Source organism: Ambystoma mexicanum, chromosome 6q (assembly GCF_040938575.1).
Source record: "Ambystoma mexicanum isolate Mex_15411 chromosome 6q, UKY_AmexF1_1, whole genome shotgun sequence".
In the NCBI taxonomy this organism is placed as follows: domain Eukaryota; kingdom Metazoa; phylum Chordata; class Amphibia; order Caudata; family Ambystomatidae; genus Ambystoma; species Ambystoma mexicanum.
Window position 1 is genome coordinate 732,235,983 of NC_090937.1, and position 22,224 is coordinate 732,258,206.

General features: G+C 50.4%; 1 protein-coding gene across 2 annotated transcripts in view; it reads right to left on the reverse strand.

The window, feature by feature from the left end:
• Window positions 1-22,224, reverse strand: part of NR3C2 (nuclear receptor subfamily 3 group C member 2) — a 2,234,141-nt gene that overhangs the window by 466,548 nt on the left and 1,745,369 nt on the right. The gene's annotated exons all lie outside the window — the stretch shown is intronic.

The window sequence follows — 22,224 nt, forward strand, 5'->3', positions numbered from 1 at the left end:
GTGTGGCGCAGCTTCCAGTAGATCCTGTGCCAGCACTCGGACATCCGAAAACCCAGCTTTAAAGTCCTCTAGCCTATCCGCAGGGATGCACTCCTGGAAATCGGCTAACTCTTTCCACAGCCTCTGATTGGCTGCTGCCAGGATGAGCCCGGTGTTCGTTTGACGAAGCTGGAGCGCCGAATTGGCAAAAACCTTCTTGCCCAAGGAGTCCAAAAGCTTATCCTCCTCGGATAGGATTTGAGCCGCTGCTGTTAAAGATGCAGAGGCCGGCTTGGACTGGAGGGTGGCCACAGCCACCACTGTTGAGGATGGGAGCGGACAAGCCGATAAAGCTATTTCCTCAGAGGTGTAAAGATTGTATCGAGGCTCAATTCTCTTGTTGATGAGGTGCAGAGTGTGGGGTTTTGACACCACTGTTGAGGATGGGAGCGGACAAGCCGATAAAGCTATTTCCTCAGAGGTGTAAAGATTGTATCGAGGCTCAATTCTCTTGTTGATGAGGTGCAGAGTGTGGGGTTTTGAGATTTTGCGGGCCTCGGCCAAGACGTCCTTCTGGAGGAACAGGCCGGTGCTCTCATGAGGTGACAGGTTAAAGGCTCCCGAAAGCACGTCTTTCTGCGGAGTGGAGGCCTCAGGTGCTGGAATATCAAGGAGGGACATCATATCCAGGACCTGGTCATGGCATGCTCTCTACCCGAGCAGAGCTGCTCATCGCTGTCCTGATCTGCTTGCGGCTCCTCCAACGAGGCAGGAGCAGAAGACTGGTCCAGCACACATACCGCCTCAGGTTTTATAGTGTTGTCCCAGTCCACTGGTGTCTTCTCTATAGGAGAAAACGGGGTTAAGGGAGGAAGAGGCGGAGGAGGTCCAGAAGTAAGAGGTGGAGGGAGTGGCACCACCGGAACCTGCATATGAATGGCTGGGGCCGAAGGCGGGCCAGGAGGCTCAGGGTATACTTCCCTGAAAAGATGCTTGAAATACACCTTCATAGAGTCAGAGTGCATGAGCATCTGAAATTTCCCAAAGACCTCATCCTCAGCCAAAGGCTTTGGCGTAGGTACAGGCAGAGGCCGCTTGTGAGGCGCATACCCCCATGAATGAAAGGACGACGATTGCCTTGAAGGCCCACCACCGGCGGGGTCCATGTAAACCAGTGGAGCTGCAGCAGGGGGTAGCAAGACTGTATACGGCAGCGGTGTCCGAGCATGCCAGTCAACCGACGGGCGGAAGGGACTTCTGTTGCCCACTTGACGTGGAAAAGGCTGTACAGCCCCAAAAGGAATGCGCCCAGCACCGGATGTTGTGAACGTCGGTGTAAGAGAGGTATCCAAAATGGCCACCGTAGACCATGGAGGTTGGGCCACCATTTTGTGGACACCTGAAGAGAACTGTGTCACATGTGGAGATGAGGCATTTTTCTCCTCAGGGGAGTCAGGGAACTTAAGTAACACCTTAGCCTTGACACAAGGATCCTCGGCAAAGCCGATACTGGGTGGTCTCGGATGTTTACTGGACATCTTAGAACCCGCCACAAACGTAGCCTCCCACGGAGCAATCTCTGCAAAGCCGATAGTGGAGGAGTAATCGTCAGTGACTGCCCTCTTTGCCCCCTTGACAGAACCGGTACCATCACGACCCTGAGCGTGGGACGGTTGAGGAATATACTTCACTGACAAGACCTTCAAAGAGGGTCTTTCGGATCTGTTGGTGCTGACTGTTAGGCAGACACCTGTCCAGTTCCCTCTGGGACCACTGCAAAAGATTTAAGACTACAGGTGTTTGGCAGTAAACCCACTTGGTAGCAGTCTGTACCACACAGATTCACTTGGTAGCTGTGGCTAAGCAGTCAGACTTCCCTCAAGAAGAGTTAGGCAGTATACAGAGTATTCACAATAGGTCAAACGAACACAGTAGAACAAGTAAACACTGACCAGAGCTGGGTGTAAAAGAGATATAATTATTTATTTAAAACCACATCTAGTAAAACACACAGGCACTAATATTAAGCAGTTCAAAAACACGGTCACTAAAAGATATACACTCCCTTAAAAGAATATTAGACAATTCTTAAGTAAAGCCCCACTTATTTTCAGACGGCGGTGAGCGCTTAACGCAGATGGCACTCTATTAATTTGTTTTAAAAGGGAGAGAAAAGCAGAGTATAATTTGAAACAGATCCCAACACTTTCACAAGAACACAACAAGAGAGGAAGGCAAAGTAAAACCGTGAAGTTAGAGTTCAGAAGGTCGGATCCACTTTAAGAGGATCAGAACGAAATGTGTCCAAGGTCACACGGTTGAAGTGCACAAAAGTCTTGAAAAGGTTCAGAAAGAGTTGGACCAAAGAAAGGGACCAGTTAGATGGTCAAGGCGGCCAGCCCAGTCCAGAAGGTTAAGGGATTATTATTACCTTGTAGCAATCTTTAGAAAGGGAGGCCTGGCGGACTCGGTACCTTAAAGTAGTGAGAATACTCCAGTTGTTACTGGCAGCGGATGCAAGTCGGCGCTTCGTCCGGGGGAAGAGAGGATCTCGTCGGGGAGGAAGACAGGAGTCCGTTGCACTGCCAGGGAAGAAACCAGCTGCGGAGTTCTCAGTTAAAAGGAGCGGTCCTTTTATTCGCGGTCCAGTGGTAAGTGGCTATCCGGTTGCCGGGGTGCTTGGCACGGGCAATTCGACCACAAGACGTCCTGGGGATGCGAGGAAAAGAAGGTAAACTGGTTGTGCCCACCAGTCAGGGAAAGAAGCCTCTCCAGCCGGGAGATCTTCTCTGTCGTCGGGAATGTGGTGAGTCAGTTCCGCAGGGCTCCACCGGTGGTGTCGTCGTGGTAGGTCGGCTCAGCTTCACCCTCGTCGGATTCTCAGGTCCTGTGGCGACTTCTGAAGTTCCAGTCCCCAAAGCCCTGCTTTTATGCAGCACACCCCCATTCACTCAGCCTAGCTGTCAATCAAACATGCTAAGTGGTGAGCCAGCTCACCACTTGGGCCAATCACCCAAGAGTGCGACTTGAGTTACCAAGGTAACTCAGTCCAGGGTGCCTAAACCCCCTCCGACACCCCCTTTGGTACCCAGACAGAGTGGCACCACTTTTGGAGGCTTCTGTGGAGAAGCCCGCCAAAAAGTGGAACAAAGGGCTGGACTTGGGTTGGAGTCACAGAAGAGAACACAAACGCCATTTTACAATCGAGTCCTGGCAAAAAATACCAACCGGCGAATTAATATTAAATAAATAAACCGGCGGTATGTTCGAGGCTATGAGAATTAAATAATTAAAGTTGGTAGCCTCGAACAATGGGAAAATCCCATAGGGATATATTCGCGGTCGAATATAAAAAGTAGTATCCACTGCCACCAGCCAAAACTCGATCAGGGGGGACGGAGACGTGCCCCCTCGACTAACAGACCCCGGGGCAATCGAATTGCCCAGACCAGTACGTCCACAATATGATGGTTTGTACCGGTTTCGGTTAATAATTTGGGACTAGTAAAGCCAATGGTGACTTTACATGCCCTGGGAGACAGTAGTCAGTCCCAGGGTATGGAGTCTATGGTGGGGTGTCACTATGACACCCCTGTGTCACTGCACGGAGGTTGCTGTGTAACACACATAGTAAAAACACATGAGACCCTATGGAGTAAAGGACCCCATAGCCCATAAAACACATTAACAGTCAAAGGAACACCATAAATCATGTCCAAGAGTGGGAGAAAAAGAGTCTCACTCTTGGCAGGAGAAAAAAACAAACTCCAGAAATCCAGCAAAGCTGCTGGGGGACTCACTAGGTTATAAAATTCAGCCTAAAGAGAGAATTCTCCCTAACACTGACCTTAGTCTCAATAAGAGAAACCTCAGGGTTAAACCCGGTACGTAAAGCTCCCTCTAAAGGGGCCTCGAGCCGAGACTCGGTATGGAAAGCTCCAGAAACTGAGACCTCAGGGCGTACCCCGGTGACGGTGTGGAATGCTCCAGAAACAGAGACCGTAGGGCATACCCTGGTATCCAGAGCAGCAGAAGAACTGGGCTTCACCTTAGCCTCCAAATGGGGAATCTCGGAACAATGTCCGGTACTGGCAGGTCCGCTGCGGGAACCCTCAGAGAACACTCCGGTACGCCTATTAGGCCGATTGGTGCACCTCATGGGAACCCCTGGTGACAGAGCTACACAAGCCCCTCCCGGACTTGGAGGACCCCAGAAAGGAGTCCCCTGGCCGGTGCACCCTAAAAAGTAAAGAACTTAACGGGTGTTTCTTCTTCTTGTTGATGAAAAGCTGGAAATGAGGTGGAGGCACAGGCTGACACATCTCCTCCCACCGAAGAAGACGACGACGCTGGAGTGCCCAGGCGGAGAGGGAGTCGCAGTAGAAGTCCGAATCCCAACGATGTTCCGGGCCTAGGCACTCCAAGAAAAGAGAGTGGTGATCCGCCCTAGCAAAGCGACATTCACAGGGAGAACAGGACACAAATCCCAGATTCTCCGACATAGACGGAGGACTAGACGACTGAGGAGCCGGAGCCGGAAGAAAGGACAACAGGAACAAAAATAAAATCCCCAGTGATGCTAGTGCGTCCAGCCCCGACCACGCGGAGAAAAGGACTGAATGGCGTTGGGCAGAGCTCAGGGGGGCATGGTCATGGCCACCTGCGGTACCCCGTGTAAAAATATAAGAAGGACAACAAAAAAATCATTTTGTATGCTTTTTAACAAAAGTGCTCCAGTCCCGTCCCGAAGGACAGAATGTCGCAAGAGTATGGAGGAAAGGGGACAGAACGTAGGAGTACAGAAAACATAGGTGTAGGCATTTCTGATGAAACTACAGAAGCAGAGCAAAGGAATATAATTCTCATTCATCCAGTAAACAAAACAAATTCAATTTCAGGGCATTCAATCTGGCCAAAGGCATGGACACAAAAATAAAAAAGGAATGTAATTATTTTTTCTTTCCAGTTTGTGTAAAATCCCTGACTTCTGCAGTCCAGAGCAACAGCTTTGATGGGGCTTAAGGCTGGAAGCTTTTGGACATTTTAAAGTAACACTAACCAATCAGTTGGATACTCAAACAAGAGGATTGAAAAGTTGCGGGAAAACATAACCCTTCACAACTATACAGAGTACTAGCTGCTGAACTGTTGGGCCCAAACGGATAGAAGAGTGATGCTGCTCACTAACATACTACTGAAGATGCATGTTGAATATGGGCACTATAGACCCCAGCAGGTGGTCAAAAAGCCTTAATGAGATTCCAACCCAGAGGCAGGAATGTGTACGCTGGAATTCTAAAGATAAACACGTACAAAGACAGAAGATTAATACTGTATCTGAAAAATTCTTAAGAATAAAAACAAATATAACTATCTATGATTTTGCATCAAATCTGTAACCCCTTATGTGCTAAGGACGAGGTATCTCATTCTCAGCACTACGTTTACAGTACTGAGGACGAGATACCTCATCCTTTTTAGCACTTACATTTCTTTGGGGGGGGTGGGTGGATTGCCATCACCCCCATTGCAGCTCCCATTTCCACGACCCTCAGGCATCGTAGGGGAGGACTTTCCCTTCCGTGCCTGGGGGTGGCTGTGATGCGTGCGCCAACGTCATCAGGAAATGATATTTGCATGCTCAAGCCGTTGGGCTTCAGCATTGAAATATAGCAGACCCGGTTTTTGGTGCTGCGCGGGCATTTTCTGCTCGATGTGCATGGAAGAGGGCTTGTTAGAAAGGGGATACTCTCCCCTTTCCAACTAGCAGATTGCTGGTCGAGAATTGTTCGATCCTCGACCAGCAATCCCACTGGACCACCAGGGAATTGATTTTGGGGGTAGGGAGGCCGCCTACGAGGTCAAACAGCCCCCCACCTCCACCAAAGAAAAAAAAAACAATGCCAGTATGTGTTGCCTTCTTTGGGGGCAGATGGGTGCTGTTTTTTACCCATTTGCCCACACGGAAGGGAAGAAAATGCACACTTGGGGATATGGGGGGGCTGGCCCTGTGCCTGTGGGCCCCCCCTCCAGATATCCCCCCAGGGTGGGGCAGACCACCCCCTGAAAATGCCAACCAGATGGCATAATGCTGTTTTGCCTTCTTTGGGGGCAAATTGGTGCAGTTTTGCACCGATTTGCCCCAAGGACGGCAAAACAACATTACACTCCACATATAGTGGAACACTTGGTAGTTTCAGGGGGCTGGCCAAGTGCCTACGGGCCAGCTCCCTTAGCATTCCCCACACTCCCAAGGATGGGCAGACCCTTGCTGCTTCCCTGGGGGGATGAAATTGGGCTTCTGGACCCCTTTTGCCCCTGGGAAGCAGCACGGAACAAAAGGCCACCAGCGAAAAGATCTTGGGGGTGGGCCCCAAGCCCCTTGGCCAATCCGCCCCCACCCTCACCCCCCAAAAATGCCAACAAGATGGCATAACATTGTTTTGCTGTCTTTGAGGGCAAATTAGTGCTCTTTTGCACCCATTTGCCCCCAAGGAAGGCAAAACAGCATAATGCAATTTTGCCAGAGGCACACTGGGGGGCATCAGGGGCTGGCCCTATGCCTCAAGAGCCAGACCCCTCAGGAATCCCCCAAGGAGGGCAACATTGAGGGTCTGGCCCTAGTTTACCAACCCTGAGAAGCAGTAAGAAGCACTAAGCCACCAGGGAAAAGATTTTGGGGTTGGGGGGCTGTTTCGCCCATTGCAGTACACTCGGCCGTACTGGATCTCTGGCAGGGCCACGTTAGAGCCTTTCCCTCTGGAGAGGGGTGGGATCATATGGGGGCTCCTTGAGACCTCTCGCTGGGCTGGGGGGCAGTCGACCCACGTGCAAGGCAGACACCCAAGGATGGGGGCAGCACCCCCAGCCACCCTAGAGCTCTGGCTGGGCTATGTTAGAGAAGTTCCCTCTGGCTAGGGATGGGGACCCTGTGGGGGCTCCATGGGACCACCGCTGGGCTGGGCGACCCACATGGGAGACAGGCGCTCAAGCCTGCAAAGCACCCTGACCGTTCTGGATCTCTGGCCATGCTGCGTTACAGCTTTTCTCTCCGGAGAGGGATGGGAACCCTGCCGGGATGTCCCATGAGCACCTATGAGATGGGGGGCGGTCGACCTATGTGCAAGGCAATGCAAAGAGGCAGTACCCCTGGTCATCGTAGAGCTCTAGCTGGGCGGCATTACAGCTTTTCCCTCTGGGGAGTGATGGGGACCCTGCAGTGGCTAACTGGGAATGCAGCTGGGCATGGGGACAGGCAACTCACATGGGAGACAGGCGCCCAAGGCTGTGGGCAGTAGCCCTGGCTGTCCTGGAGCTCTGGTCATGCCGCATTACAGCTCTGCCCTCCAGGGAGGGATGGGGACACTAGCGGGCCTCCCTGGGACCACAGCTGAGCCAGGGGTCGCGCGACCCTCATAGACAGGTGCCCAAGGACAGGGGCAGTACCCTCGGCTGTTCTGGAGCTCTGACCATGCCGCGTTACAGCTCTTCCCTCTGGGGATAGGTGGGGGGCCTGCCAGGTCGTCCGATGACCGTTGCTGGGCTGGTGGGCAGTCTATCTACATGCAAGTCAAGCGGCCTGCCCACATTCGAGACAGGCACACAAGGCCGGGGACAGGACCCCCAGCTGTCCTAGAGCTCTGGCTGTGCTGCGGTGCAGCTTTTCCTTCAGGGGGGCATGGACCTGGCTGAGGTTCCCTGGGACCTTCGCTGGAGATGTGGACAGTCGACCCACACTGCAGACAGGCACTCAAGGGCTGGGGCAGAACCCCGGCCGTCCTGGAGATCTAGCTGGTCTGCATTACAGCTTTTCCCTTCGGGGAGGGATGTGAACCTTGCTCGGGCTCCCTGTGACCGCTGCTGAGCTTGGGGAGGGTCAACCCGCATGGGAGACAGGTGCCCAAAGCCAGGTGCAGCAGCCCAGACATCCTGGACGTCTGGCTGGGCTGCATTAAAGCTGGTCCCTCCAGTGAGGATGGGGACCTTGGTTTGGCTCCCAGAGACCGCTGAAGGGCTTGCGGACAGTCAACCCACATGGGAGACAGGTGCCCAAGGCCGGGGTCAACACCTCTGGCTGTCCTGGACCTCTGGCTGGGCTGCGTTACAGCTTTTCCCTCCGGGGAGTGTAAGGAACTCATGGTGGCAACAGTAAAGACAGACATAAGTGATCACAGTTCAATGGTGTTTATTAAACTGTATAGGTAGGCTGGAAAAACAGGAAAAACACCCAATCTAAACCTAAATCTAAGATGGGGCAAGCTACGACGATCAAATAATAAGTCAGTCGTAGTGGTGTCAAATCAAATAAAAGGGCCTATAATAAAACACCTATTGCCAATCCTGACAAATAAATACAAACAGAGTGTGGGACAGGATTCCCTCAGTAGGTGGTAGCCCAGGGTCTCCCTTCCCAACTTTTTGAGCACGGGACTAGGCGGGACTGCTGAGCACAGCACACACTCGAGCTTCCCCAGTATGAGACGACAGTTCGGCTTTCATCTACTAGGACCTTCAGTTTTCTACAAAAAGTCTCTTGCCTCTGAGGACCGGATGCGTTTCAAAATAATACTTAAAAGTTCCTTTCTACTCAAACATTGGGTGATGCCTTTCCATCCCTGGGTCACCCTCTTCAGGATTCAGACCATCCTCAAATGTTAGCCTCCCTCTATCGGGTTCACTATGGCTGTCCTCAAAAACACTTTCACCTGTTGTATTCACAAGTTTTAATGTCTTTTTAAACAGTTCACTGTGGACATCCCTCTGTCGGTTTGACTCTTGTCAACACAATCACTGAGGCATCATGCTTCCCTTGTTCTGTCGTCATCCGTCTGTCAGGTTCACCCTTGCCAACCACACAGTTCCTTCTACTTTGTTACAATGCAAGATTCACTTCCCTTAACTTTCCAATCATCTGCCGGTAAAAGATTTTCGACTATATAAAGGATTTTGCTAGACCCTGTATGACCACTTTGACCTTTTCCTTGCGCCTTTCCCAAGGCCTTCTGGTAACGGTAATTTCAACAATAGGGTAATCACCCATAGTTTCTCAAAGTGAGCACCCACGTGGTGCCGGACCCCTCTGTAGCCAGTTTTCCCCTCTCGTATTAACAGTTATTTGTATTTTCCTCAATTGGCCGTTTGCTACTTTTGTTCAATACAGTTTGGTTTCGTATCGGCTCTCCCCTCGACACAACGGGGGTGATGAACCGCTTGGCTTTTCTTGTCTCGTCAGTCAATGACAGTACCACGGCAGCAGGCATCTCTCCCTGGCTTGGTTATCAGAGGAGGAGGGCCCTGTGTACCATTGACATCTGCTGCAACACACGCTGGTTATTGTTCGCGGTTTTACAATTCCTTCCACGGAGGCTTTGCGGGTCTGGGTTGGAAAGGGCAAGGTCACTTCTCTCCTTGTCATCCTTTTGGTTTTAGCTGCCATTCTCCTCCTCGTGAAATGCCGTACTTGGATAGCTGTGTTGTTGTACTGTCAGCCTTGCTCGTATTGCGCTCTCGTGCTCCACCTTTTATCCGTGTGGGGAAGGGAAAAGGCCGTCAGGTGCGTGTTATTCTGGTCAATTGCCTGACTTTGCCTGACCCTTGTGTTGGGACATGTCAGGTAAATGTCTCTGGTTTTTGTACGTCATCTTTCATGGTGTGCAAAAGTGTTCATGTCAGAAAAGTGGGGGTGGGGGGTAGAGCTTCTGAGTATCCTATGTGGTAGGATGGGGAAAATGCGTTGTAAGAAGGGGGATAGCACGTCTCACCTGCTAGTGTCCCATTTCCACTCTGCGAGGATCCCCCATCCAGGTGATCCTCCCGCACTGGTCCACCCCTAAGAACTTGATCCAATAGCGATGGCCATGTCCTGGCCACCTGGATGACAGATCCCTGGGCACTAGTCAGGAAGATGCCTTCCGGTTTCTCACATACCCTTCCTCCATGAGATGTAGCCACATTTGTTTCACAGGGGAACCATTTCCCTGGTCTTTTCCTTTTCGGTGTTCCGCAGTGAAACAATAGCGTTGTAGGTCTAGAAACCATTGAATGAACCGAGGGTTGGAGTCTTTGCGTTGGCTATTCCAAACCAGGGGTAAGTGATCTGTAACAAGTGAGAATTTTCATCCTAATAGGTAGTATCTGAGATGGATAATGGCCCACTTGATGGCCAGGGCCTCTAGTTCCAACACTGAGTAATTTTTTTCATGTGGGAACAGCTTGCGACTAGTAAATAATATGGGATGTTCTAATCCATCGCAAACCTGGGACAGGACGGCTCCCAACCCTGTAAGGGAGGCATCTGTCTGTAATTCAAAATCTTTAGAGAAATCGACTACCTTCAGGATTGGGTTCTGGCAGAGAGTCTGTTTCAATGTGTTGTAGCATATCCCATCCTCATCATTCCACTGAAGTTTCTGGGGTTTGGCATTTTTAGGTTTTTTAGCCAGGGTGTTTGGACCGAGAGGATAAACAGATGGTAATATCCTATTAACCCAAGAAAAGCTATAAGATCTCTCTTGGTCTTGGGGGTTGGTGTATCTAAGACAGCTTTTACGTTCTCATGTTGCTGCTGTACATTCCCATTCCCTACGAAGAAGCCAAGGTATTTTGCGGGTGACTGGGCCAATCTGCACCAGATTAGCAGTTAGGCCAGAGAGATGGTCCTCCCAAGTCTTACTATGAATTATCGTATCGTCAATATAAGCTCCACAGAAATCAGAATAGGGTTGTAGGATTTGATCCATGAGGCATTGGAAAGAGGTTGGCACAACATGTAAGCCAAATGGCAGGACTTTAAATTGAAATAGTACTAGGGGTGTTGAAAATGTGGTCTTTTCCTTATCTGGCCCATATACAGGAACGCCAGATACAGAATATAGATTCACTTCATGCACCCTTGCCAACCACACAGTTCCTTCTACTTTGTTACAATGCAAGATTCACTTCCCTTAGCTTTCCAATCATCTGCTGGTCAAAGACTTTCGACTGTAGAAAGAATTTTGCTAGACCCCTGTATGACCACTTTGACTTTTTCCATGCGCCTTTCCCAAGGCCTTCCGGTAACGGTAGTTTCAACAATAGGGTAATCACCCAGAGTTTCTCAAGTGAGCACCCATGTGGTGCCGTACCCCTCTGTAGCTGGTTTTCCCCGTTAGTATTAACAGTTCTTTGTATTTTCCACAATTAACTCTTTGCTACTTTTGTGCAACACGGTTTGGTTTCTTTTTTTTTTATAACATATTTTATTGTATTTTACCAATTGAGGCCAACCACAAACAATACATTAATCCCACGTACATTGCAGCACTTATCATTTCCAAATGCTGTATAACTTTGGGTTCAGCTACTCAACAGTTCATATCTCTTTACTGCAGCAGCGCATTTCACAGCGTATTCATATGTATCATTGTCCAACGGTACTCAGTCTGCTAATCATGAGATCAGTTCCCACCCCACTTTTGCCAGATTTTATGGGCCTTCCCGGGGGAGCCCCTGGCTGTATATACTCTATGCTCCATCGCAATATGTGCATCCACATCTATTACCCATTGATCGAAATGCAGAATAACATCTAAGCCCCACAACTGTGCAACATTCCTCTTTGCCAAACCAGTGGTCGTTGAAAGCAAAAGTTTTTCAAAGCTAGTCATCTCCCCTTCCTCTTAAATCCCTAATATTATCAACTTAGGTTCCCTGGGGATGGAGCGGCCCATAATCGCTGAAAGCCTATCACAACATTTCTGCCAGAATGGTTGGATCCGTGGGCATTCCCACAGGATGTGGAAAAAAGGTGCCTTCTTCTTGTTGGCAACGCAGGCACTTGGCATCCGTGATTTTGCCCCAGCGATAGAGCATTACTCGTGGATAGTATACCCTATGCAGCACTTTAAGTTGTATAAGCCTGATCCTAGCTGATATTGCGGTTTCCCGTGGATACATCAAAGTTGTGATCCAGTCCTCAGGTAGCAATGTCCCAACATCTTTTTCCCACTTGGATTTCAAGCTACTAAATTGTGCCGTAGCAAAAGAGGAGATTGCATTGTACATGATCGATGTAGTTTTAGTGTTCACACTGTCTAAGACAATTTTTCTCTCAATAAGTGTACATTCGGGTAAGTTTGAGAGATCTGGCATGTGGGCTCAGATTGCATGGGATAATTGAGTGTAATGATACTGCTCAGTTGCTGGGCGATCGAAGCGGATCAACAGGTCTGCAAAGGGCACTAGCTTATTATCTTTTATCACGTCACTGACTTTCAATATACAAGCCGATTCCCAGTTAGGCCATCTTGGGAGTTTATGGATCTCGGGGAGGAATGTGTTCCTCCATAGTGGTTGTATCGGAGTAATTTTGTTGTCCCATCCTATGTGTTTGTGTGATTCCACCCATATCTGTGTCGTGTGGGTTGCCATAGTACGATGGGGTGGATGACGTTTGACTTGGTAGAGGCTTTCAAGTGGGGATGTTGAGCAGCCTTTTCCGCTTGGATGTGTGGCCGTTCTTTGTTTCTGTGCAACATATCATTTATGACCGCCCAATAGTATGTTTGCAGATGCGGCAGTCCTTCCCCTCCTTCCCATACTGAACGTTGGAGGGTGTGCAGAGCTATTCTCGGGTGTCCAATTCCCCATAGTAGCTTACGCAGCATTCTGTCAATTTTATGGAATCCAGCTGTGAGGATGTGTAGCGTTGCGTTTTGTAATATGTACAAGAAACGGGGGAGAGCCAACATCTTAAAGAGTGCTGCCCTCCCTAATAGGGTCAGCGGCAGGGCAACCCAGTGGCTCACATCGTCCGCAAACCTATTCATAACCGGGTATTTATTTTTGGTTACATAATCTTCGAGTTTAGCTGTAATTTAAATACCTAGATATCGGAATTGTTCTAGTTCCACACGATATGGGCAGCCCTCAGGAGGTATGCAGTTTATCCCTTTGATTGGGAATAGTATCGACTTACCCCAGTTTACCCTCAGCCCACTGAACGTTTTATAGTTCACCAGTATTTGTGTGACTATAGTACAGGAGACAGCTGGGTTACTTAGATAGATCAGTATATCAGCAGCGTAAAGGGAGACCTTGTCTTCCCAGTCATGTGCCCAGCGGAAACCAGACCATGTCTGCACATTCCTTAACATTATTGCTATGGGTTCAATTATCAACGCAAACAGCATGGCTGATAAGGGGCAGCCTTGTCGTGTTCCTTTTCCCAGCTTGAAACACTGAGGGCCATCCGTTTACTCTTACCTCTGCCTCGGGGGAGTTATAAAGGAGCTGGACCCAGCCTATGAATTGTTCTCCAAAGCCCATTTTACACATTATTACCCACAGTGCCTCCCAATATAGTCTAAACCTTTTTTGAAATCGATTACCACCAGTGCTAGGGATTCCTGTAGGGCTGGTGCTTTTTCCAGTGCTAGATGGAGTCTGAGGATATTCATCCGTGTAGATCTCTTTGGCATAACGTCACACTGGTCCGGGTGGATCAGGGACTTAATCACTCTCTGCAGTCTGTTGGCAAGTATTTTGGCTAGGTTTTTCGCTTCGCTGTTTATCAAAGAAATCGGCCAGTAAGAACCGCATTCATCTGTTGCTTTACCCTCTTTCAGTATTACTATTATGCTGGCTTTCTGCAGATCTGGTGGGAGTTTCCCCTGTTCCTTCGCGTGTGTAAACCTACGAAGTAGGTGTGGGGCTATACTGTTACTTTCTATTTTTTTCCATACCTCCATCAGGAGGCCATTTGGTCCCGGGTTTTCCCAGATTGAAGCTGCGAGATAGCCACGGTTAATTCGTTTTCCGTAATGTCTCCTTCAAGCAAGATTTTTTGGTTAGTGTCTAGTGAGGGAAGAGTGATCCCATCTAATACTGTGGTGTCAATGGGGGTGTCGGGGGCGCTATATAGTTCCTCATAATAGGACGCAAAGCTCTCCGTGATGCCTCGGTCAGTGGACATTAGCTCTGCATTTGTAGTTTTTATATGTCTGATCTGATGCTGTCCCTCATCCCGCTTCTCCAACCATGCCAACATCTTTCCAGCTTTATCTCCATTCTCATATAATCTCGCTCTCACAGCTCTGTGTGCTTGTTTAGCACAATCTAGTGTTATATTGTGTAGCATCTGTGGTGCAAGGGTTAGAGCCCTGTTTGCTTCGGGTGAGTTGTTCACATATTGTGCCGCAGTCCGTTTTACTTCCTGTTCAGCTGCTTCTATATCTTTTCGATGTGCCTTTTTGTGTGCTGAAGTCCATGCCAAGATTTCCCCACGAAGGATTGGTTTATATGCCTCACAGAGTGTTCCAGGACTGTCTGCGGATCCTGCATTTAACTCAAAGTATGTGGAAGTGGTATCACATATTTTTTCTATCAAGTCAGGAAAACACAGGTAGTAATTGTTCAGACGCCAGGTTGGAGGGAGTTGGGGCCTTACTGTCTCAGTATCCATCAGGAGCGGGGAGTGGTCTGAGATGCCTCAGGGGAGTAACGTTGCATTAATCGCTTTGTGGATGTCTGGTATAGGCAGAGAGAAGTAATCTAGTCTTGAAAGCGATGCATGTGCACCCGAATGGTATGAGTATTCCCATACATCTGGGTGTAGATCTCGCCATACATCCCGCAGTCCCAAGGCGGAGGCAAAGGTATCTAGTTTAGCGTGGATGGCAGGGTTTCTTCCTCTTATGTGCGTACAATCTATTTCAACATCCATGACCTCATTAAAGTTCCCCTACTATCCAGGGTCTGCTACATTATTGGTCAGGATAGGTGTGATTTCATCTATTAGAGGAGCCATAAGTGCTGGTGGGGAGTTTATAGCCAACACGGCGAGGGTCTGATTCCATAATGTGCCATATCTCCCCCCTGCGTCCTGGGTCACACTGGATATTGTATATAGGAGATTCTTATGTAGTAGAATTAGCACCCCTCTAGACCCCATGGAAAACCCTGCATGTACCGCTGTATGGTAGTTAGTCCTCTTGAAGAGGTTACATGTTGTGCCCGCTAGGTGAGTTTCGGTAAGAAGCACTATGTCAGGTTTGCATCTGTTTATGAATTGAATCACCAAGCACCTTTTAATACCCGACCCTAATCTGTTGACGTTCCATGTCAGGAATCCCAGATGATTGGTATTAGCTCTGGCTGGGGGTGTCATTGCTTGTGTGAGTGTCTGTTTGTGGTCAAATGTCTTATGAGAAGTGCGCGTTTTGGTGCTGCGTTGTGTATTCCCATCATTTTGCATATGTATGTTGTAGCTATTGAACCCATGCTTAGAAGAACAAGGAACACGTATCCCCCTCCCCCTCCCAATACTCCGTCCCAAACTGAAGCATCTGTCGCCCTATTAAACCCAAACCTTTGAACTCGGTAACAAACTTACATTGACGCTAGTCAACACAACATAAAAACATTGTAGAAGAACAGGCTGCCAACTTATCTCTCAAGTAAGCACCAGGGGGCGGCTCGCTGTGGGCCGGCAGCTATTGTAGGTACAGGACGGTTCAGCATTCCAGTGCGGATTCGAAGTTGACATCCTGTCTTCACTTTCTGAAGATAGTTGTATCAGCTTGTGAGTCAACTGCCCCATTATTCATTATCGATCTGAAGCATTTCTTCTGGTTGCTGCTGTGTCGTGCATGTGGTGATCTATCCGGACATGGCCTGTTCCGTCTATTTTCCTGCCTTCCTTGTGGTCTCCAGTCTCCTTCCAGGTGGTGTGCCGCCCAGTTCCATGCCTCCCTGGGATCTGTAAAATGTGCAGTTGTACCATTGTGGTATATTTTTAGTTGTGTAAGGAATAACAGCCCATATTTAAAATTCAGTGTTTGTAGACGCTTTTTGAGCGGGTCGAAGGACTGTCGTGCCTTTTGTACTTCCCAAGTAAAATCCGGGAAGATTGCAATACTGGAGCTGTTGTAGGTTATGGAGCTCTTTGTTCTAGCCATCTGGAGCACACTGTCTCGATCTCGGTAGTTCAGAATGTTTGCGATTACTGTACGCGGTGGTGCTCCAGGTATAGGTCTGCTAGTCAGTAGACGATGTGCACGTTCAATGGAGAACAACTTTTTAAAAAAGTCTTAGGAGCCAACAGATCGGATTGCCATTGTTCAAGTATGAATAGTAAGAATAGTTCCATGCTCGGTCCTTTGTTTTTTGCAGGCAGACCGAGAATTCGAATATTATTGCGCCTCGATCGTCCTTCACCCTCTTCCACACGTTTTTCCGAGATTTTGATGCGTTCCATTACACCCGTCATCTGTTAATCTATATTTCGTAAACCGTCTTTTGTTTCCGATATATGGGTTTCAGCTTCTCCTATGCGGGTGGTAAGTTTCTGTAGATCATGACGCAGGAGGGACACTTCCGTGCTGATGCTATCCGTTTTTTTCTCCATAGACGTCCGTGAACTAGCAATAGCACCCATCACATCCTTGAGAGAGATATTGTCGTCATTGCTCTCAATTTCACCGGATTTGGCTTGGTCCAACGACGGTGTTGGAGCGGGTGTCGTGTATTGTTCCATCCTGCTCTGCGTGGTGGATTTCCTGGGCTTGCCTTTACCCATGCCAGGATTTGCAGTAGCTGTAACGTAGTTGACCTGTTTCACTTCTGCAGTCGGCTGTATGACACATAGCCCAGGATCAGGGCCGCTGTCAACGGGTTTATATTGCACGTCAGAGGTGTTTATGCTATGTTGTTATACTGAGTATTGGTGTGATGGTATCATAGCGACATGTATACAGGCGCTGGCCTCACTGCCAATTCATGCAGGGAGTGCAAGCTAATAGCAACTTTAGCATGTACGTTGTTACCTCTCTCCATGCAATTGTTGCCTGTACACAGGCTGTTAGTCCTTTGTAGATACCTCAGGCTGCTATTATCTTTTGCGCACACCTCAGTATAAGGGTCCTCTGGTGGGCATACAAGTGCAGTATTTGTGTTTGCAGGGCGACAGTGGCATGGCCCCCCACAAAAGTATTATATGTTGAAATGTTTAGTGCCTTCAAGTGCGCCTCTCAGTATTTCCCACGTAAACATGTATACGATTGTATAGGGGAGTTGCCATGGGCTCTCCTTACTTCCTTTTGTGGGGCGATCGTTGCACTCTTTGGCGTACAGGGAGTTACCAGTGTCTCCACCTCTGCGGTAGGCACGTGGCGCTGGGTGTGACAGTGTCACTGTGACTTTCACCAGATGATTGCCGCGCCTGCTGTGCAGTATCGTCATCTCCTTGTGGTCCCCAGGTTACCCATTGGAAATCAGTGCCACTGTATTGAACCCAGCACTCATGTGGGGAGTATCTCTTCCTCATAGGCGGTTTTCCTTAGGCACTCAGTACAGTTTCCGCAACCTGTTGCGGCTATATTAGCAATTTTGGTTTTCGTAGGTGCTTATCAATGGATTGCTACAGATCTATTTGTTGCCAGGGGTCGATGGTGGTCTACACATGTTATGCCAGTATTAAGACTCCTTTTCCCCTCCTTTGGATGTTAGTGGGGGAGTTTAGGGAGGCGCTCTGTGCGTTTGTTCCAGGTTTGTGACCTGTCTCCAGCTCGCAGTTCACGCTTGCCGCTATTTGATCTAATCCGCTAGCCGGAGCATAGTTTGCAGGCAATAAAGTCTCGTATGGGTGCCCTGATCCCATTACAGGCTCGGGGGGCTCGTTACGCCAACATTTAGGGCAGACGTTCCATCACCGCTCGCACTGGGATCTAATGGAGGAGGAGTCTGCGCACTGTTCTCGCCCAAGGCGGTGCGTTAGGGAAGGCCCAAGCAGGTCGCTTCATACCTCTCGGGTGGCACATCTCAACATTGGAGGCGACTTCGGTTGATGTTCCTGACCAGCGCTGCACCACCACACCACGGAGTGGGAGAGTGTCCCGTATATCTTCACCTCAATGCGTTCCAGCGTCTACTTCGTGCAGGGACAACAGCAATCCGTGACAACAGCTCTCACCTATGCCTCTTTGGCAGCGCTGGATCGGCAGTTGACACTGGCGTGTGAGTGTCGTGATCCAGTTTCAGTCTGTTTACGGCACGCCTTACTGTGTCTTTGTCGAGGTGGCCATTTTAGTTGGAGCTTGGCGACGGCCGCCTCCACTTTCCGCTGCGAATATCTCCCGTTCTGTGCACCGGTTCAGATCCCAACTGCTGCCAGTTGTTACCACAGGGTTGTGCCGCTTAGGAATATCTTTTTCATGCATATTGTAGGTGATTTTCACATGATATGTGCAGGATGAGGCTGGCGGCCAAGGGAGCACCGAGGAATCGCGTCCTCATCGTGTGCTTGCTGGCAACACCCCTGACAGTTGTTTGGTTTCTTATCGTCTCTCCCCTTGACTCACCAGCTTTGATGAACTGCTTGGCTTTTCTTGTCTCGGGAGTCAAGGACGGTACCATGGCAGCAGGTGTCTCTCCCTGGCTGGGTGAAGGAGGGCCCCGTGTACCATTGACAACTGCTGCAACACACGCTGCTATTGTTCGCAGTGTTACGATTCCTTCCACGGAGGCTACTCGGGTCTGGGTCGGAAAGGGCAAGGTTGTTTCTCTCCTCGTCACCCTTTCAGTTCTTGATGCCTTTCTCCTCCTCTTGAACTGCTGTACTTGGATAGCTGTGTCGTTGTGCGGTCTGCCTTGCTCATATTGTGGTCCACCTTTTATCCCTGTGGGGGAAGGGAAATGGCTGTCGTGTGTGATTCTGAGAAATTGCCTGAACCTTGTGTTGGGACATGTCAGGTAAACGGCTCTCGTTTTAGTCCATTGTCTTTTGTGGTGTGTGAAAGTGTTTGTGTTGGAAAAGGGGTGGGGGCGTCTGAATATCCTATGTGGTAGAATGGGGAAAAGGTGTTATAAGAAGGGGGATACCGCGTCTCACACGCTGGTGTCCCACTTCCACTCCCCCATACAGGTGATCCTCACGCACTGGTCCACCCCCAGGAACTGGATCCAATAGCGAAGGACGTGTCCTAGAGACATAGATGACGGATCTCCGGGGACTAATCAGGAAGAAACATTCAGGGTTCTCACCCCATGACTACCGGTGGACTTGGGGACAGTTAACACACATGGGAGACAGGTGCCCAATGCCAGAGGCAGCACTCCCGGCCTTCCTGGAGCTCTTGCTGAGCTGCATTACAGCTTTTCCCTCCTGCTATGGTCGACCCACATTAGAGATGGGCGCCCAAGGACGGGGACATCGCTCCTGACTATCCTGGCGCTCTGGCCTGGCTGGGTTTCAGGTTTTCCTTCCAGGGGAGGGATGGGGACCATGCCGGTGCTCGCTGGGACCACTGCTGGATTTGTGTATGGTCGACCCACATTGGTGACAGGCACCCAAGGACGGGGCAGCACCTCTGTCCATCCTAGAGCTCTGGCCGTGCCACGTTACAGCTTTTCCCTCCGGGGTGGGACGGTGACCCAGCAGGGCTCCCTGGGACTGCCGCTGGACTTGGGGATGGTCCACTGACATGGATGACAGGTGCCCAAAGCCAGGGACATCGCCCCAACCATCCTGGAGCTCCGGCCTGGCTGTGTTACAGGTTTATCCTCGAGGGAGGGATGGGTACTCTGCCGGGGCTGCCTAGGACCGTCGCTGGACTTGGGGAAGGTCAACCCACATAGGAGACAGGGACCGAGGCTGTGGACATTACTCCCAGACATTCTAGAGCAGTGGCTGGATGTTACAGCTTGACCCTCCGGGGAGGGATGGAAACCCTGCTGGCACTCTCTGGGACCGCCGCTGGGTTTGTGGTCAGACGACCGACATAAGGGACAGGCGCCCAAGGCCGTCCTGGAGGTCTGGCTGGGCTGTGTTACAGCTTTTCGCTCAGGATGGACAGGGACACCGCTGGGTCGCCCCATGACTGCCGCTGGACTTGGGTGCCTGTCTCCCATGTGGGTCGACCATCCCCAACGGTGGGGAGAGCACACCCGGCTGTCCTGGAGCTCTGGCTGGGATGCGTTACAGCTTTTCGCTCTGGGGAGGACTGGAGACCCTGCCGGGATTCCCTGGGAATGCTGCTGGACTTGTGGACGGCCAACCCACATTGGGGGCAGGCACCCAAGGCTGGGGACAGCACCCACAGCCATCCTGGAACTCTGGCTGGCCTGCGTTACTACTTCTCCCTCTGGGGAAGGACGGGGAGCCTGCTGGGGCTTTCTGCGACTGCCTTTGTGCTTGGGGATGGTCGACCCACATGGGAGACAGCCGCACAAGGCTGGGGATATCACCCCCAACCATCCTGGAGGTCGGGTGACCTGTGTTACTTTATTTTCCCCCACCAGTGAGCCCTGGCAGTGTGCCAATGCCTCCCGGAGGGAAAAGCTGTAACAAAGCCCAGCCAGAACTCCAGGACGGTTGGGGTGATGTCCCCGGCCTTGGGCATCCATATCACATGTGGGTGTACCATCCCCAGGCACAGCCCCAGTCCCAGGGAGCCCTGGCAGGGTTCCGGTCCTTTACCAGAGTAAGAAGCTGTAACGCAGGCCATCCATAGCACCAGGATAGTCAGGGGTGATGTCCCTGGCCTTGAGCAGCTGTCTCCCATGTGGGTCGACCATCCCCAAGCCCAGCCTGGAGCTCTGTCTGGGCTGTGTTACAGCTTTTCCCTCTGGCAAATGACGGGGACCCTCCCAGGGATCTGTGGAACTGCTGCTGGGCTTGGGGATGGTCAACCCACATGGGAAACAGCCACCCAAGGCCAGGGAGATCACCCTCGACCATCCTGGAGCTCTGCCTGGGCTGCGTTACAGAATTTCTCTGCAGGAAGGGACGGAGACCCTGTCGGGGCTCCCTGGGACTGCCACTGCAGTTGGGGATGGTGGACCCATATGAGAGACGGGAGCCCAAGGCCAGGGACATCACCCCTGACTATACCGGAGCTATGGCTATATAGCCCACTGCATTAACCTTCATGCCCGATCATGCTCACAACTGCCGCTAGGCCACTCATCTGTGCACAATGCTACTTGTAATTCTGCCATCCTGCATCTGTTAATGTACTGTAATGTTAATGTAATGTATTCACTAGCCCTGTCTAATCCTAGATCTGCTGTTATCCCACGTGTGATACACTGCCCATCTGTTACTCCCCTGTATAACCACGCCTTTATAACTCCACCTCCCTACAACTACCTATATACCAACTCGCGGAGAAAACTTTAATAGTCTTCCCACCCCCACCTAAACTCAGGTCGGATTCCCTGTCCCCTCTGCCCACACCACATCACCCTCACACATCCACCCTCCTGCACAACCCCCACTGAACCTGACTCGACTCCTGCGCCCGGCACACCTCACTGCCTAAATACACCTACTTGCAAACTCCCACCATGCAACACCCCCAATCAACCAATATGCCAGCAGCCCCCCCACACCTTCCCCTCCGACATTCCCCCCACCTATTTCCTACCCTCATTTTTCACTAAATATAACATCACAGCAACCTGTCCAACATCCACCACAACCTCACGCCCAAGACCCACCAACATCAGAAACCGACTCCAGGGACCCCGTTCAAGATACCCCAGCACCGTAAACCAGACCGTAACCAACTCATCCGAAGTAATGGACCCGCCTACTAAGACATCCAAGCCAGCCTCACCCACACCAGTTGTGACACACCCTAACCCTGCCATACCTGAACCACCTAACACCACCCCAACTATAACCCAGACCCCCCACAATATGCAATGTGCCCTGATTAATGCTTGATCCACCCCTGCATATGCCAATGAAATCCACACACTCTTAATCAACCTGGACCTTGATATCCTAGCTATTACAGAGATATGGCTTCAATGCGTTGCAGGGCCTGCTCTCACCCTTGCCATCCCACAGGGCGACTCCATCATCAGGCAAGACGACTCACCCCCGTAGGAGGTGGTGTAGCACTCATCATGAAAGATTACCTAGAAGCTAGACAAATCCAATCTAACTTGGGTGACAACACGGATTCCCTTGCAATAAAAATCGCCCTCTCCCCCAACTCCACCATTACCATAAACCTGGTCTACCACCCACCTGACCCACTATTGGAGTTCCAGGAGAACCTCTTACACCTCCTAGCAGAAAACCTAAAAATGACCTCTAAAAGCATCCTTCTAGCTAATCTCAACCTTGGATTCAACGACAAAAAGGACAAACCAGCCAAATCTATCACACTAGCCCTAGAGGAACTAGGCTTTGACCGAAAGATAATCTCACCCACACAATACAAAGGGCGCATCCTCGATTGGATAGCCAACCACAACTGT